General features: G+C 36.1%; 1 long non-coding RNA gene across 1 annotated transcript; it reads left to right on the forward strand.

Moving 5' to 3' along the window:
- Positions 1-6,307: 6,307 nt before the first annotated feature.
- Positions 6,308-14,889, forward strand: LOC116216436. Its single transcript, XR_004159170.1, has 2 exons — positions 6,308-6,442; positions 12,055-14,889. It is a non-coding gene; the product is annotated as an uncharacterized LOC116216436 (long non-coding RNA).

Raw genomic sequence — 14,889 nt, forward strand, 5'->3', positions numbered from 1 at the left:
AAAAAAAAATATATATATATATATATAAAGATAAATACATAAAAACCTGGATATAAAAATCAACATAATTGACAGTTTTATGGAAGACTGCTCTGCATCCTTGAGAGATTTAGCCACTACACTGTAAATAGGTGGAAGAGATCTGATGCAGGCAAAACAAACTTTAGAAGTGCTGTTATCATTCTCTCCAAATCTCTCTTCCTTGAAATATCACCATATTGGTGATATTTGGTTACCAAAATTTGATCTGAAGTGTGTAACTGTATTAAAATTAAAATTGTTACTGTACAGAAGTTAAACTTATTTCTGTCAATCAAAACCCAAAAGATTTCAATCAGTTCTAGTATACAACTGAATTTTATTCATGTAAAGGTGCCCAAGTGAACATTGAATTAAATTGTTTCTAACCATGTCCAGCATCTTGTAAAAATAAAGGAAACTAGCCTCTATTTCCCATCTGAGCATTTAATGAAAACAAACTAAAGTTATTTTAATTGACATTCGATATGGAGATGGCATTTATTTCACACTAATTTTTCTTCTATATAATGCTGAAGCTATCCTACTGCTATATTCTGAATGAATCATTTGACATTTGAAGAACTGATGTGTGAAATTTCAACTCATGAAAAACACTGAAGAATAAAATAATAGAAGTACATTATGACAGACTTTCTCCTGAATTTTTAATATGATGTCCACCATTTTTGACATAGATTTTATTAGGTCACGATTTCAAGACCCTTGACATACCGTAGGAATCTATCAGCAGCTCTTAAAAAGAAAAAAAAAAAAAAGGAAAAAAAAGGAAAACAAAAGAAGAAAAAGAAAAACTTCTTTTCCTGGTAATCTTTCATGTGACACTGAAATGTCACTGAATGGGTTCTGTCAAAAGGCATGTAGCTGGTAATAATAAGTGCTGTTCAGCTAAACAAAATGATAATCAGCAAGTTTCATTAGCATTAAAGTGTTAGGAATCAATTCCAGTATGTCAATGACTTCACTCAAACTGATCCTGATAATTAGCCTTTTCTTTGAATATGTTTAGCTGGACATTTTGATCACACTGAAATCATATTACAGATTAATAAACGAATAACGACTCTTCATACTATTATTCTGGGCTTAATTTTATTTCCTCAAGCCTTTAAGACTTCAGTGCACTGGATGTGGCTAACATCTATTGTTTCATAATTACATAGAAGTAGATATTTACTCTGTTGGGACAAACACCTTAATGCATACAGAGCTGTTGGCAACATCCACTGATTCACATAGCATTTTGATATCAGAAAGATTCCTTCTTTGACATGGCAAACTCCACCTCCTTGCAAAACACAAACTAACCCAACCAAATCATGATTTAGGAGTTCTTCTAGCATAGCTACTTTGATTAGAGGATATATTGTTATTTTTATCTCCCACAGCCTGGTCACTATGAATATATAAGCAGCATTAAGTCTGTTGAGTCGTGACCTAGAAAGTTACCAAGTAGTAAAAATGATAAAAGCAAAACTCAAAACTAAGTTTTCTGTTTGCTAAATTGTATATGAGTCCAACTGTCATATTAGTAAGAAAAGAACTCATAGACTTGAAAATGAAAAGAAAAAAATCACCCTCAAGAGATGTATTTCTTAAATAGATGTATATTAAGCTTGCAATTTGCTAATTGGGTCTTGTGCTTCTCTTTCTGCATTATTGCCAGCAGTTGCTTTACCAGGCTACTCCTTTATGTGCATGTTGGGTAAAGCCTATTAGCTGCTATTTCAAGCTCCTCATTTGCTTTGGAAGTGCAACCTCTGTAAACATTATCACAGCCCTGGGACTATGTAAGCAGCTGGATGTCTTTATAAATAAATAAATAGCCTAAATTAATAAAAATAAATAAAATAAATAATTATGCAGTACTAACAGAGGCATTATTAGCTTAGCCAGATTGCCTGCCCTTAGTGGCTTAACTCTGTCTGACCCCAACAGAATGGGATTGGGAAAAAGAGGAAAACAAAATAATTGCCTTGCTGATTTCCAAGACAAATAATTATCTGAATAACACACAGCTGTACGTTTCCTCTGCTTACTCTTATCATATATGAGGGAGATACGGATGGCCAGGAGAAAGGGACCTATTAATTAATTTACAAGAAAGACTCTGAGAGACAAAGACATTGTAATTAAATCCACTGACTCCTTCTAAACTCTTAGCTTTGCTTTATAAAGCGTTTACTGTATAAGACAGAAGAAACAAAAAAGTATTTTTCCACAACACTGTGTACTCCATTTTGCCAGAAAAAAATATCTTGACACTTAAAATACTGTTCTTCAGACAAAATTAGAATTAGAATATGTACATGGTTCAGTCTAACAAAAACTGTCTTGAAAGTCGGCTTCCATGCCACCTGAACTACAGGCACTGAAAATCAAATAATGTTATTCCAGAGGTACTGGAAATAGGTTTGATTATGCACTAAATGTGAGACATGCAACAGCTCTTAGCTGGAAGCACAGCAAGTGGATTTGCAAAAAGCTGCTATTGCTCAAAAATTAAATGGGAATGATAGCATTTCTTCTGTAGGCATGGCTGCTTCAGGCCACTGAGGTCAGAACCAGTTTGAATTGGTTTGCATCAGAAGTAACCAATCAGAACTGATCAGAACCAAACTGAACTGGTTGGGACCATCTCCTACATCAAATATTTGTTGATTGCATATCAACTATTAAAATACAATTCTTTTTAAATGTTAACTTTCCTCTATGTTATTTCTAAGCAATAAATATTGTAATTTTATGCTTATTCAATTACCCCATGTAATGCATAGAGGTGCATATTGGAATTAAAATGTCATGAGCTATAATAAATGTGATCCCCTGTGACTGTCCAAAGCCTGACTAGAACTGAACTTGGCCACTAAGGTATAGGAAAACAATAAATATTTTTATAAATATATCAACAGCAAGAGGAAGGCTAGGGAGAATCTCCATCCCTTGTTGGATGTCAAGGGCAACTTGGTGACCAAGGATCAGAATAAGGCTGAGGTACTTAATGCCTTCTTCACCTCAGTCTTTAATAGTAAGACTTGTTACTCCCTGGGAACACAGCCCCCTGCGCTGGTAGATAGGGATGGGGAACAGAATAGGCCCAGCATGATCCATGATGAGATGATTTTGGACCTGCTCTGAAAGCTGGATGCTCACAAATCCATGGATTGCACCCTAGAGTGCTGAAGGAGTTGGCAGATATGGTTGCCAAGCCAATCTCCATCATTCTTCGGCAGTCCTGGCTAACTGGGGATGTCCCAGTGGACTGGAGACTGGCAAATGTGACACCCATCTTCCAAAAGGGCTGGAAAGATGATCCTGGTAGCTACAGACCTATCAGTCTCACCTTGGTGCCAAGGAGGGTTGTGGAATGTGTAATCTTGGGACCCATCATGGACCAATTAAAGGTCAACCATGGGATCAGACCCAATCAGCATGGGTTTACAAATGGTAGATCCTGTTTGACAAACCTGATTTCATTCTATGACAACATAACCCACTTAGTGGATGAAGGTAAGGCTTTCGATGTGTTCTACCTGGACTTCAGTAAGGCCTTTGACACTGTCCCCCACAACATTCTCGTGGAGAAGTTGGCTGTCCATGGTTTGGATGGGCGTATGCTCCACTGGGTGAAACACTGGCTGGATGTCCGGGCCCAAAGAGTTGTGGCCAATGTTAAATCCAGTTGGCAGCCAGCAGTGTCTCCCAAGGCTCAGTACTGTGGCCGCTTCAATTTAACATATTTATTAATGATCTTGGTGAGGGGATTGAGTGCACCCTCAGTAAGATTGCAGACAACACCAAGTTGTAAGGGGGTGTTGATCTGCCTGAGAGGAGAAGGGCAGTACAGAGGGACCTGGATAGACTGGATTGATGGTCCAAGGCAAACTGCATTAGTTTCAATAGGGCCAAGTGTCAGATCCTGCATTTTGGTCACAACAACCCTAGGCAACCATACAGGCTCACGGAGGAGTTGCTGGAAAGCTGCCTGACAGAAAGGACCTTGGTGTACTGATGGACAGTTGTCTGAATGTGAGCCAGCAGTGTGCCCAGGTGGCCAAGAAAGCCAATGGCATCCTGGCTTTTCTATCAGGAATGGAGTGGTGCAAAGTACTAGGAAGTCATCCTGCCCCTGTACTCTGCATTGGTAAGGCCTGACCTCGAGTACTGTGTTCAGTTTTGGGCACCTCAGTACAGAAAGGACATTGAGGTGCTGGAGCAAAGAAGGGCAACAGGGCTTGTGAGGAGCTTGGAGAATATGCCCTATGAGGAGAGACTGAGGGAACTGGGGCTGTTCAGTAAAAATAAAGCTTAGTTTATAAATCACCATTTATTCTTTCTTTTGTATAATGACTGAATTATTCGTAATATATATGTAAAAAGATATGTAAACTAATATTAGTAGACAGCTAAAAAGTGGTCTGTGAGGGACCATCAGGCACCTAGATCAGCTGCAGCATTTTCTAGGAGGCTGATGGCTACTATTCATTTCCTTCACCTTACAGTGTCAACTTTTTCGCATAGAAATAGATATAGATTCAGCTGTGGTGTTTCACATGCCCACATTGCAACACTGGTCTGTGCTGACCGGTGCTGCCAGGCTCTATGTGCTCAGCCTGTGTCTGCAAATATTCCTGGCATGAAAGTCACTGCCCACATTGTAGAAATCAAATATTAATAGGTATCATGAACTCCATCATGAAAGTACTCCTTCTGGCTTATTCTCTATCAATATATATTTGTTTTAGGAAAATAATTTTTGTGTTGGAGGAAAATGATGCTCGTATAGAGACCAGACAAGGAGTCTGGTCATGGTGGTTTTGGAAAGAGAAGCCAGTCACTATTCCACAAAAAGGCTGTTGTTTAAAGCATTCCTAGAGTTTGTGATACAAATGCTGGGATAGAGGATGAGGTCTAAAACCAACTCCCAGCCACTGTGGCTTTTATTTGAGTTTACTTTCAGCTTTTGTATTTGTGAGCCTTGTTCTGTCTGTCCTGTTTTCTTACCAAGAATATTGCCTGCTTTAAGGTTCAAAGCAAAAGTCTTAGTGATATGCCAATAAAATTTTGTCAATTTACATATAGAAGATAAACTAAAATTAGCTCCCTTTTCAGTGATCAGCAGGGCATCAGAAACGCGTGTCCTGGCCTAAGGGGAGACTTGGGAATATGTGTCTTTGTGAAAGTGCAGGATGTTTCAAATCAGTCCCAAAGGAGCATACTTGCAAGATAGGCTGCTTCTGGTCAACCAGCTCAATTTCAGACTTCAGCACCTGGAAACCTAATTCTTCCACCTGTGAGGGGAATAAAATTCATTCAAAAGTCAAAATATATGGAATGGATGAGCAACTTAGGGATAGGAGGAGGCTGCTAGTATGTTAAAAAGTAGTATTTCTTTCCAAAGATAGTAAGATACTGCAGAGATGAATGGAGACAGTCGCATGGATACCAGAGATAGGTGCTCTGTGTGGTGAGAGAAATCTGTGTGACATGTTTTGTCAGTGTAATCGCTCCAAAAGGAACAGACTCTCTCTCTTTCTGTCTTCATATGCGTGGCTCTGGTAGCTGCTAAATCAGAGCATAATGCAGATTATTCCACTGAGTATGTTCTCTAATTATGGCTGAAAACAGTGCAGCAAAGGGAGGTTCTGCCTCCAGAGTGCTTGTGTTTCCAACTGAACTGTTTTGGAAAGAGAATATTGAAGTCCAGATTTCTGACTGACAACTGACTGAACTAACACCCACTTTCAGTTTGTAATGTGAGTGTGAATTCAAGCACTGCAGAGCTAACCTTAAAGGAAACTGCATTATAGTTTTTTAAAGGCACTTAGAGATTGGTTCATTTACAGATTCAGGATTTGCTTTAACAAACATTTGTTTCAAAGTCAAAGCACATATTTTACTTGCACAGTTGTCTGTGCACACACCTTAATGATAAGTCCATCATTTCACAAAACTAGTTTTAAAAATCCAGTCTTCTGCTTTCCCAGATCTCCTTCTTATATACATTAGATTAAAAAAATAATAATAATTGTGAATAATGTATGCATCATAAATTGTTTATAAATATCTCCTGATACAGGACTTCTCCTTTCCTTCCCATTTTTCCTCAGTTGTTATCTGGATGGATACTAGTATGGGGCTGAACAACTTACTATTTTATTCTTACCTTGTTCCAGTGGAACAAGAGTTACAACAGAATCTGCTAGCAGCTTTACTGATGTGTCTGAAATATCCACCATCACTGCTCTATACTGAAATTTTTATTACATATGTTTCTTTGCAGGTGCATACGTGCTCCAAGTAAAGGCAACAGATGCTGATGATCCTACCTATGGAAATAGCGCCAGGGTGGTCTACAGCATTCTTCAGGGACAACCCTATTTCTCCATTGATCCGAAGACAGGTAAACAGTTTATCAGCAATACTGGAAGATTTAACCTTTGGATTTCAACTTTTGTTGGCAATGTCTGTGAATAAATATGGGCTATGTTCATAAGGTGAAAAGCACTCAATTTTGTTTTGATTATTGACTGTTGTTTTAATGAATTGCAATCTGTTCCAGAAGCAAAAGAAACACCCTCCTCCAAATAATACTGGAATATCTAAAATATGTATACATTAAGCAGTTTTCCCTGATGTTTTGCCATTTGTTTACAGATAAAGATTAATCTGCTGCATGCATTATATTTTTTTTTTTTCTCATGATTCAGATTTATGTCCCAGGTCTTTATTCTTTTTTTCTTGGCAATTTTAATGCACTCAAGTTACAGTCCAGATTTCCCTAGAAATGATTGTTTTACTGTATTGAGCTAATTTGAGACTGTGCAACAGCTAAATCATCTCCTGTCCTCTTTTCTTGGGGCATAGCATGGCTATCTTACGTTACAGAATGTGTGAACAGAAAAGGATGATGCATTTAAAGAGACTGATGTATTTGGAAGGTTGGTAGACCTGTTAATAAGGTATCTCGTCCTATATTTTAAATGTCATTCTTATTTCTATATTTAGCAGTTCAGTTAAGGAACCAATAACCTACATGGTGATTGCCAAGCATTGTGTCATCCTGAATGTGTTACAGGGATAGTTGTCCATATGCGCCTCTTTCAGCAAATACAGTTTCTCTTTCCAGTAAAGCTGTCCTTGAGTGTCAGATTGTGTGTTAAAGAGCCTCTCCCCCTGATCAGTCAATAGCTTGGAAGTGAGAGCCACCTAAGGCCATTAGTGCACTATCTCCAACAAGCACAATCTTTTGTCACATGCTCCATTTAGCAGAAGATTGTGTTGCAATTTGCAGTCAGCAACTTTACTTTTAAAACTGAAATGTGACTTCTTAAGTGTCTTGGGAGAGGTAAAAGTATATACCTTCATTACTTTTTTTTAATTTCTGTCTTGTAAAGAATGAAGAGGTAGTAAATGGTGTTAAAGACATTTATTGAAGCCACAATTTGACTTCTACTGCAACTTTCCCAGGAAAAAAAAAAGCAATGATTATTAAGTAAGAACTTCACCCTGCACACCAGCACTTTAAATGGCTGTATTATATGCTCTCATCTATTGTGAATGGACCATAGGTCATAACCCGCAGCTGACTACTCTTGTAATATCATAGAAATTTAGTGTTTCCGAATCTATCTATTAATATTTGTCTTATATTAAAATATTACAATATGAGAAATACCTCTGGATCTAACAATGACTGTAGGGGTGAACAGTAAGTGAATAATGATGTGCTTAATTTCTTGATCAAAAATCCAGAAGTCTCAGGCACCGTTATAGATCCTCAGGTATTTCCAATGTTTTATTTTATAACTGAAGAGACAGTGCAGTAGTTTTTATTGCAAAGTCTTACTGCGGAACATTTGCCTTGAGTGTTTGTGATAGAAAAAGGGAAGAAAATCATTTTGATACAAAATGACAGACCAAACCCAGAACTACTGGAATATGGATAAACAATTTTTTCAATTGCTGGTTTTTTTGTTTTTTTGTTTTTTGTTTTTGCTTTTGCTTTGTTTTGTTTTGTTTTTGCCATCTCTTGGTCCCTAGTGACAATTTTCAGGCATGTATTGTAGTTATTTAAAGAACATTAAAAAGTCCATAATGGATCAGACCAAAGGCTCATGCTACCCTGTATCATGTTTACAAAAGTGATTGTCTGTTTAACTCTAGATAAAATAAGGCAAGAATTTAATGATGCATTCCCAGACTATTCTTGTAGTCTCCGACAGTTTCTCCTTCCATAGGTTCTTCGGTGGTAAGTAATGTCCCTATAACTGCGAACTCTGAAAGGATTTCTCCTTCATAACTGGTCCACCTCCCAGTAGAATTGACATGTCCAGGAGCATCATATCTGCACACTTATTGACTGCAAAATCCACAGCAAAAGTTTTCTTGGATGAAAAACCAGTTCTCATTCTTTGAAATCCAACACTTCTTTCATACCTTTCATACCTTGCACTTCCTCCATTGTGAGAGGCTATGAGCAATTCATTCCTATCGATAATTTTGAAGTTCCCCATTAAACTCTGAGGAATACTCATATCATATTCTCTCCTAGTTGTCTCTTTTCCAGAATGAAGAATTTCTCAAACATAAGTCATTCCATTACACCGCTTCTTCTCCTCTGGGCTTTTCCCATTTCTGCAGAATTTTTTTCAGCATCAAGGGTGAGAATGTACACACAGTGTTCAAGAAAGCAGCTCATATAATCTAAAAGGTGGTTTAACCATCTCTCTTTTGTTCTTTATTTCTTTCTAAGCAGTTCCAAACATTTTGTTTCCTTTTTTGGAAATTTTGTGGAAATTTGTATTGCTGCCTTAAAATTCTATGACAAAGTATTAGTGGTCAAATCACTGATGAAATTTTTATATGTGAAATTATGGTTATGCTTGGCATGCATATAGCTTCACATCTAATCCTTTGTCTAGTCATTTTTGATAGATAATTTATTCTGATATGAACTTAGAAATAGTCTCTAGTGATTATGGATTTGAATGTCACAGCTGCCTTTTTGCTCATGTTTTGATGACGCTGGCTTTTGCAGTGCTCTGCTGCAGGTAGGCATGACTGTGTAGAAGGAGAGCAAGCTTATATTGCTTTTGCAAGGTTAACTGCATTACTGTGTCTGCTGGAGAGCAGCTGTTGGAGCAGAATATTCTGAGGCCTCAAACTTTATATGTGGGAGTTTATTTCCAATGCTATAAGATTGTTCACCTGCTGAAAATTGTAATGGAGATTTATTTAACATGGAGCACTTCTCTTCAGACAGATGACAGTCCTTTCTCTGTACTGTTCTGTTACTCAAACATCCTTTTCATGAACTTCTTTTTATCCAGTTTTATAATGTGGTTATATGGTCAATATTCTTACATATATCTGCAATTCTTCCTTAAGATCAGTCATTCTGGTCCATATTCTGACCTCAGTTACATTACTGGAATCGAGATTGGTTTTGAGACGAATATTGTCATTAATATTTATACAAGAATTTATTCACAAAAACTATTCTTTATCTTCCACATAAGTGAGTCATCTTATTGAATTATGTCTGAGTAACACTGCAGGGCATATCTTCTGATTCAGGACCCGTGCTTATTATTATCAGTTTTCAGCAGCCTTATTGAAATCATAATTTTCTGCAAATTTGATACTTAAATTTTTAAAAGATAAAAATTGAAAGTTATTTTGTTCAGAATCTCAATGATCTTTATTGTAAAATCTTAAAATAAAAGGATTTAAAAACACATTTTCAAATGAGTCAAGTACACCTAAGACTTCTATATTAGAATAAGCCTTTAGTTCAAAGTGTACATATTCTTTATGAAACTGAAGGTGGAATGCCAAAGTCTGTAGTCTTCTTTTCAAAGGATTTTACCTCTAATATAGTTCTCTCTTTTGCTGTTTCTGCATAACTTCAACTCATCTGTATCCCATCCATATAAACTGATTCTGTTAGAAATAGCGTTTTCCTTCTTTTTTTCCCCTAAGCTTTTGAAAGAGAGTAGGTAGAGAGGTAGAGAAGGAAAATTGACTATGAATTGTTAGACATGAAAATTATTCCTTCTCCCCTCTCCCATCCCCTCCCCCCCAAGACAAAGACCTCTTACAGAAAACAAACCAACAAACAACAGCAGCAACAACTAAACTGAAATTTTACTACTAGAATGATAGTACCTTCTTCATTTTCTGAAGACTATCAGGAATATTTTTAACTCAGAAAACCACTCAACAGTACCTAAAGCAAGTATAATAATCAGATGACATTCATCTGCTGCACACGACACTGCCCATTTTCAGTGCTTTTTATTGTTATTATGTTTAACTGGTATAGCAAGGGAAGTCTTTAATTCTCTACTTCTCAGAGTGAACGTACTTAAGATGTAGTAAAATATTATGGAATGTACACTCTCCACAATGAGAAAAACAGGAATTCAGAGATTTAAGAGAAGGCATATAAATGTTCATCTTATCTACAATCTTTTTTTCATTAGTATTGCTTTCCACTTTAATTATTAATGGTTCTGCTATTTGCATGATGCCTGTCACAATGCCACTCAATTTTGATACTCAAAAATCACAAGTATGTACATGAAAATTTTTTTACTACATTTTACAATTCAAGATTTCTGTCTTGAAATAAATAAATAAAAAAAACACTGAACACCATCAATTGTTTTCTAATACTCAGAAGTATAGAGTTGTAATTGTTCTTAAGTATTTGCTAGTCATATTCTAGATCTACACAGTACAGTAAATGCCATGCTGAGGCGGAAAGTAGTGGTTATTGTTAACCATTGTTATTAGCAGTGAAGAGTGGAGAGAATGCAAATTGCTATGCAATTTAATTTAATAGGAATTTGTAATAACTTCCATAAAAAGCAGATTTGGGTCAAAGTTATTTTTAGATTGAGAAAAAAGTACTGTAAGTAGCAATTCCTATTTTTACTTGTTAATATAGCAGCAATTACTTGACAGAAAAAGATAAGAATGAGCCTTCAAGATTTGTTCTTATCAGTCCAGATCCATTAAAACACCAAGGGTAGAAGACTACTTTTAAAGCCATACAGGTTACTAGAAAATTGCATTTTATGAAAAAGTGATAATTTAGAGAAGAAGAGCGCATCCTTTGATATACTTTTAATTGCATATGCTACCTGCAGCTATCTCCATCTAGCTATTTTCTGAAAATCTATTGTTTAATCTATATCAATCTGCAATGTAATACACACTTCTAAAATTTTGACAGGGAATTCATCTTCTCATATACATTTGCTTTTAAGAGATAGATTTGAATGCCAAAAACCTTGTAGCTTTTTACAATCTTATAAACTAATCCTATGATCAGTATTACCTCCTTCTCTCTTTCCTTTTATCTTTTTCCTTTCATTTTTTACTTCTTTTATTTTATACTTTCTTAATGTATCAGAAAGGGACTGTGAAATATGTATTAAGAGTCATTTGAGTAAGTTCTGTTTACATTTCTTTAAGGAAACTCCTGATGTTTTTACTACATCTTTATGCTGTATCGAGAAAACTTTCTTGATAGAAGGAGAGTCTTCTAATAAAGACCATCTCTTTTCTACAGAATGCATCTTGTCTTGGCCTACAGTAACTTCAATGTGTTGACCAATGAATAGTTTGAAGCGATGGAAGATGCAGGCTCTGAAATACACTGTCGTCTTTTTCTACACTGCATACTCTGCACAAGACAGTGTTCTTTGTTCTTCGTGTGGTTAACATACGCTTGCATTGTTTATATCCCTAGCTGATATGCACTATTCTCTGTTGACCATTTATGCCCTACTTGAAGTGTCATAGTGGTCATTTTAATAGCTGAACAGGTGGTGAGCACACCTTTTAAATGATCAAGTGATTTGTATATTGGTATGTGAACTGCTCTTGTATTATCCTTTAGAAAAAGAGACATTCTGGTCTAAGAGATTCAGCATTAAAATGTAGCAGTAGACAATTACAGCCCTTTATTTAGCTGTTCTTTTTCTTTCCCATTTCTTCTCATAGGTGTGATAAGAACAGCTTTGCCAAATATGGACAGAGAAGTGAAAGAACAATATCAAGTTCTTATCCAAGCCAAGGACATGGGAGGACAACTGGGAGGACTAGCTGGAACTACAACTGTAAACATAACTCTCACGGATGTCAATGACAACCCACCCAGATTTCCTAAGAGTATGTTGTATTCCAAATATATTAATTTTCAAATGACTGAAAGTGAAAAATCTTTTATATTAGGACTTGAGTTCCAAAAGAAGAACAGTTTATGACAAAAACAAACAAACAAACAGAAAAAACAAACCAGAATATGCTGGGGCTTTTTTACAGTAATATGAAGTTAAATTTGAAAGTGTGAGTTTTGAATGTTTAAAAGAAAATATCATTCCACAGGATTGTCCTCAGTCTGATAGTTCGTTTCATGTACACTTTAAAATAGATTTGGAAGACGGGATGGTCATCTTCAAATGGCAGAAGGTTGTAACTTGAGACTTCAGGTATAGAAAACCAGAGCAGATTGAGCTCATGCTAGGTATTGCTATTATGATAAACAAATTTTTCACATCTTGACCCAGAAGATTGTATCTTTCCTTGAAAATACTTAATCCTTCAAAATGGAATCTTCTCTAGAAATTTATAACATTTCTTATGAATTACTTTAAATTTCTTTTCAGAAATATAGTAATTTAGAGTTTCAGAGATTGTATATAATCAGCATTGGCATTGACAAAGGATTGTCACTTACTGCTCTTCTTCAGTTCACTGCAGGTTTGTATGTTCCCTATCTTTGAAATGCACCTACTAATCAAGCACAGACTTTGATAACAACTATACCTAAACATTTAGCTGCAAAAAGTTGTTACTAAGGCAATAATGTTAGAATATTAGTGTGAATTTAGAGTAAGATCAAGTCACTATTTTACTTGATGTATTACAAGTTCTTCTTATGTAACAAACTATATTTGAAAATTCACAGATCTCTTTCTTTTAAAAAATATTCACTTTCCCTGCCTCATTATGAAAATACACTGCATTTTTGCAGAAATGTAAGAATGAACATGCTAAGACCAAGATCCATCTGACCCTGTCTTCAGTCTCTTATAATGACATCTGGGGGATATATATAAGAACAGATCAAATATGTAATAATAATTCAGAACATTTCCTCTGTTTCTAATGCTTCTCAGCCAAGATGATATCTTTGTAATTAACAACCTTCAATGTTTTTTTCTCACAGCAAATTACCAATTGCTTTGCTATATATGTAAAATTTCAGAGTCCACAGCATTCTAAACTACCAGGTTCCACAGATTAAGTATATATTCCACAACAAACCACTTTCCCTCATTTCTTTTGAGTTCATCCCAACATATCGATCTGCATGCTCATGACTTCAAAGAATTTAGAATGTGTTGCAAAACACATCTTTTATTTAGACTAGCTGTGCTAAGTTTTTTCAGCGGAGATTACTGCCCATGACTCCATTAATTCCAGTCCTACTGGTTTGTCCTGTGAATATCAGGGATATCTGTCTTCAGTTTCCAAGAACTCCCTGAAAATCTTTGAGAAAATCAGTGCTATGTTAGCAGCTTCATGTCTTCATATTCCACAGTGGTTTGAAGCAAGGTATTGCACACCATAATAGTTTACTTATTACATTCTTGAAGCTCCTGGTCACATAGCAACAAATCCCCATCATTTATTGTGTCTGTTTGTTCCACAACTGCTACTATAAGTAATTTAACCTTCTCTCATGAGCCTTCTCTTAAGAAATATTCTAGGATAAAAATATTTCTGATCTTCTTTCCTTCACATTTCTAACATGCCCATTATGCAGATACTATTGTTTATTATTAAGCACTAAAACTATCTATTTTAGTTCCCATTCTAAACCTGTGTGTGACTGCAGCCTTCATCTACATGCTTTAACATTAGTTTTTTTGTTTTTTTCTGGATTTATGTTCTTCTCTATGCGTAAAATTTCCCAAACTCTTCGTCTATAATTGCAGTGGTCATAGGGAATTTTTAAACTTTATGAAGCTTGTTTTTCCTGTAAGTGGAATGAATCTTACAACCTGTACAAGTGCATGTTTTTTAGCAAGTCTCCACTTTCTGATAATATGAATCCCTTCTCCTCACACCTCTCTCTTCTAGGTATTAATGCTTGACCTTTCCATCTTTCTCTATCTGACTGCATGTAATGAGACAGTTTCACACTATGCTTCTCTGGATATCCTTACCTTTTTCTTTTTGCTTCCCAGACTAAATTTTGCCTCAAGAGCAAAAATCCAGTCTTACTTTATTTAGTCATGGACTACAGCCTATGTTGCCTCCTTGTCTATTGTCACGTCCTGTAAGAACACTTGTGAGATGCTCCAGCTTTGGTCCACAAGCAGATCATCCAGAAAGTCTCTTTGAGACAACATTCCCACTGTCCTTGTCCTCAGCATCCATTAAGCTGCCCCACCACTGCATTCTCTCTCTTTCTTTCAGCTCAAACCCCTACTGCTGGAATAGTATCACAGATACAAGAAGAAATAATACATCTTCCTGGAAGTGGGAATATTCAGTGCTTTGGAAAGATATTTGGGCACAATGACCTTTACTGTGCCTGATTTCAGTTATATATTTCACTTCCTTTGCTGTCAGGGATTTTAGTCATTTTCTGTCTCATTGTATGCCTTCATCTTCTACAGGGTTTCAAAAAACCACATAAGTCTCACATGCATCAGACAGTTTTCATGAATCATGGACTACATTTTCTTTGAAGAAAGTAGCCTTGAGATCACATTTTATCCATGCACTGTAGCAATGACATCTTTGTCCAGACATTGCTATGAAAAA

This window comes from Meleagris gallopavo, chromosome 3, assembly GCF_000146605.3.
Source record: "Meleagris gallopavo isolate NT-WF06-2002-E0010 breed Aviagen turkey brand Nicholas breeding stock chromosome 3, Turkey_5.1, whole genome shotgun sequence".
NCBI lineage: Eukaryota > Metazoa > Chordata > Aves > Galliformes > Phasianidae > Meleagris > Meleagris gallopavo.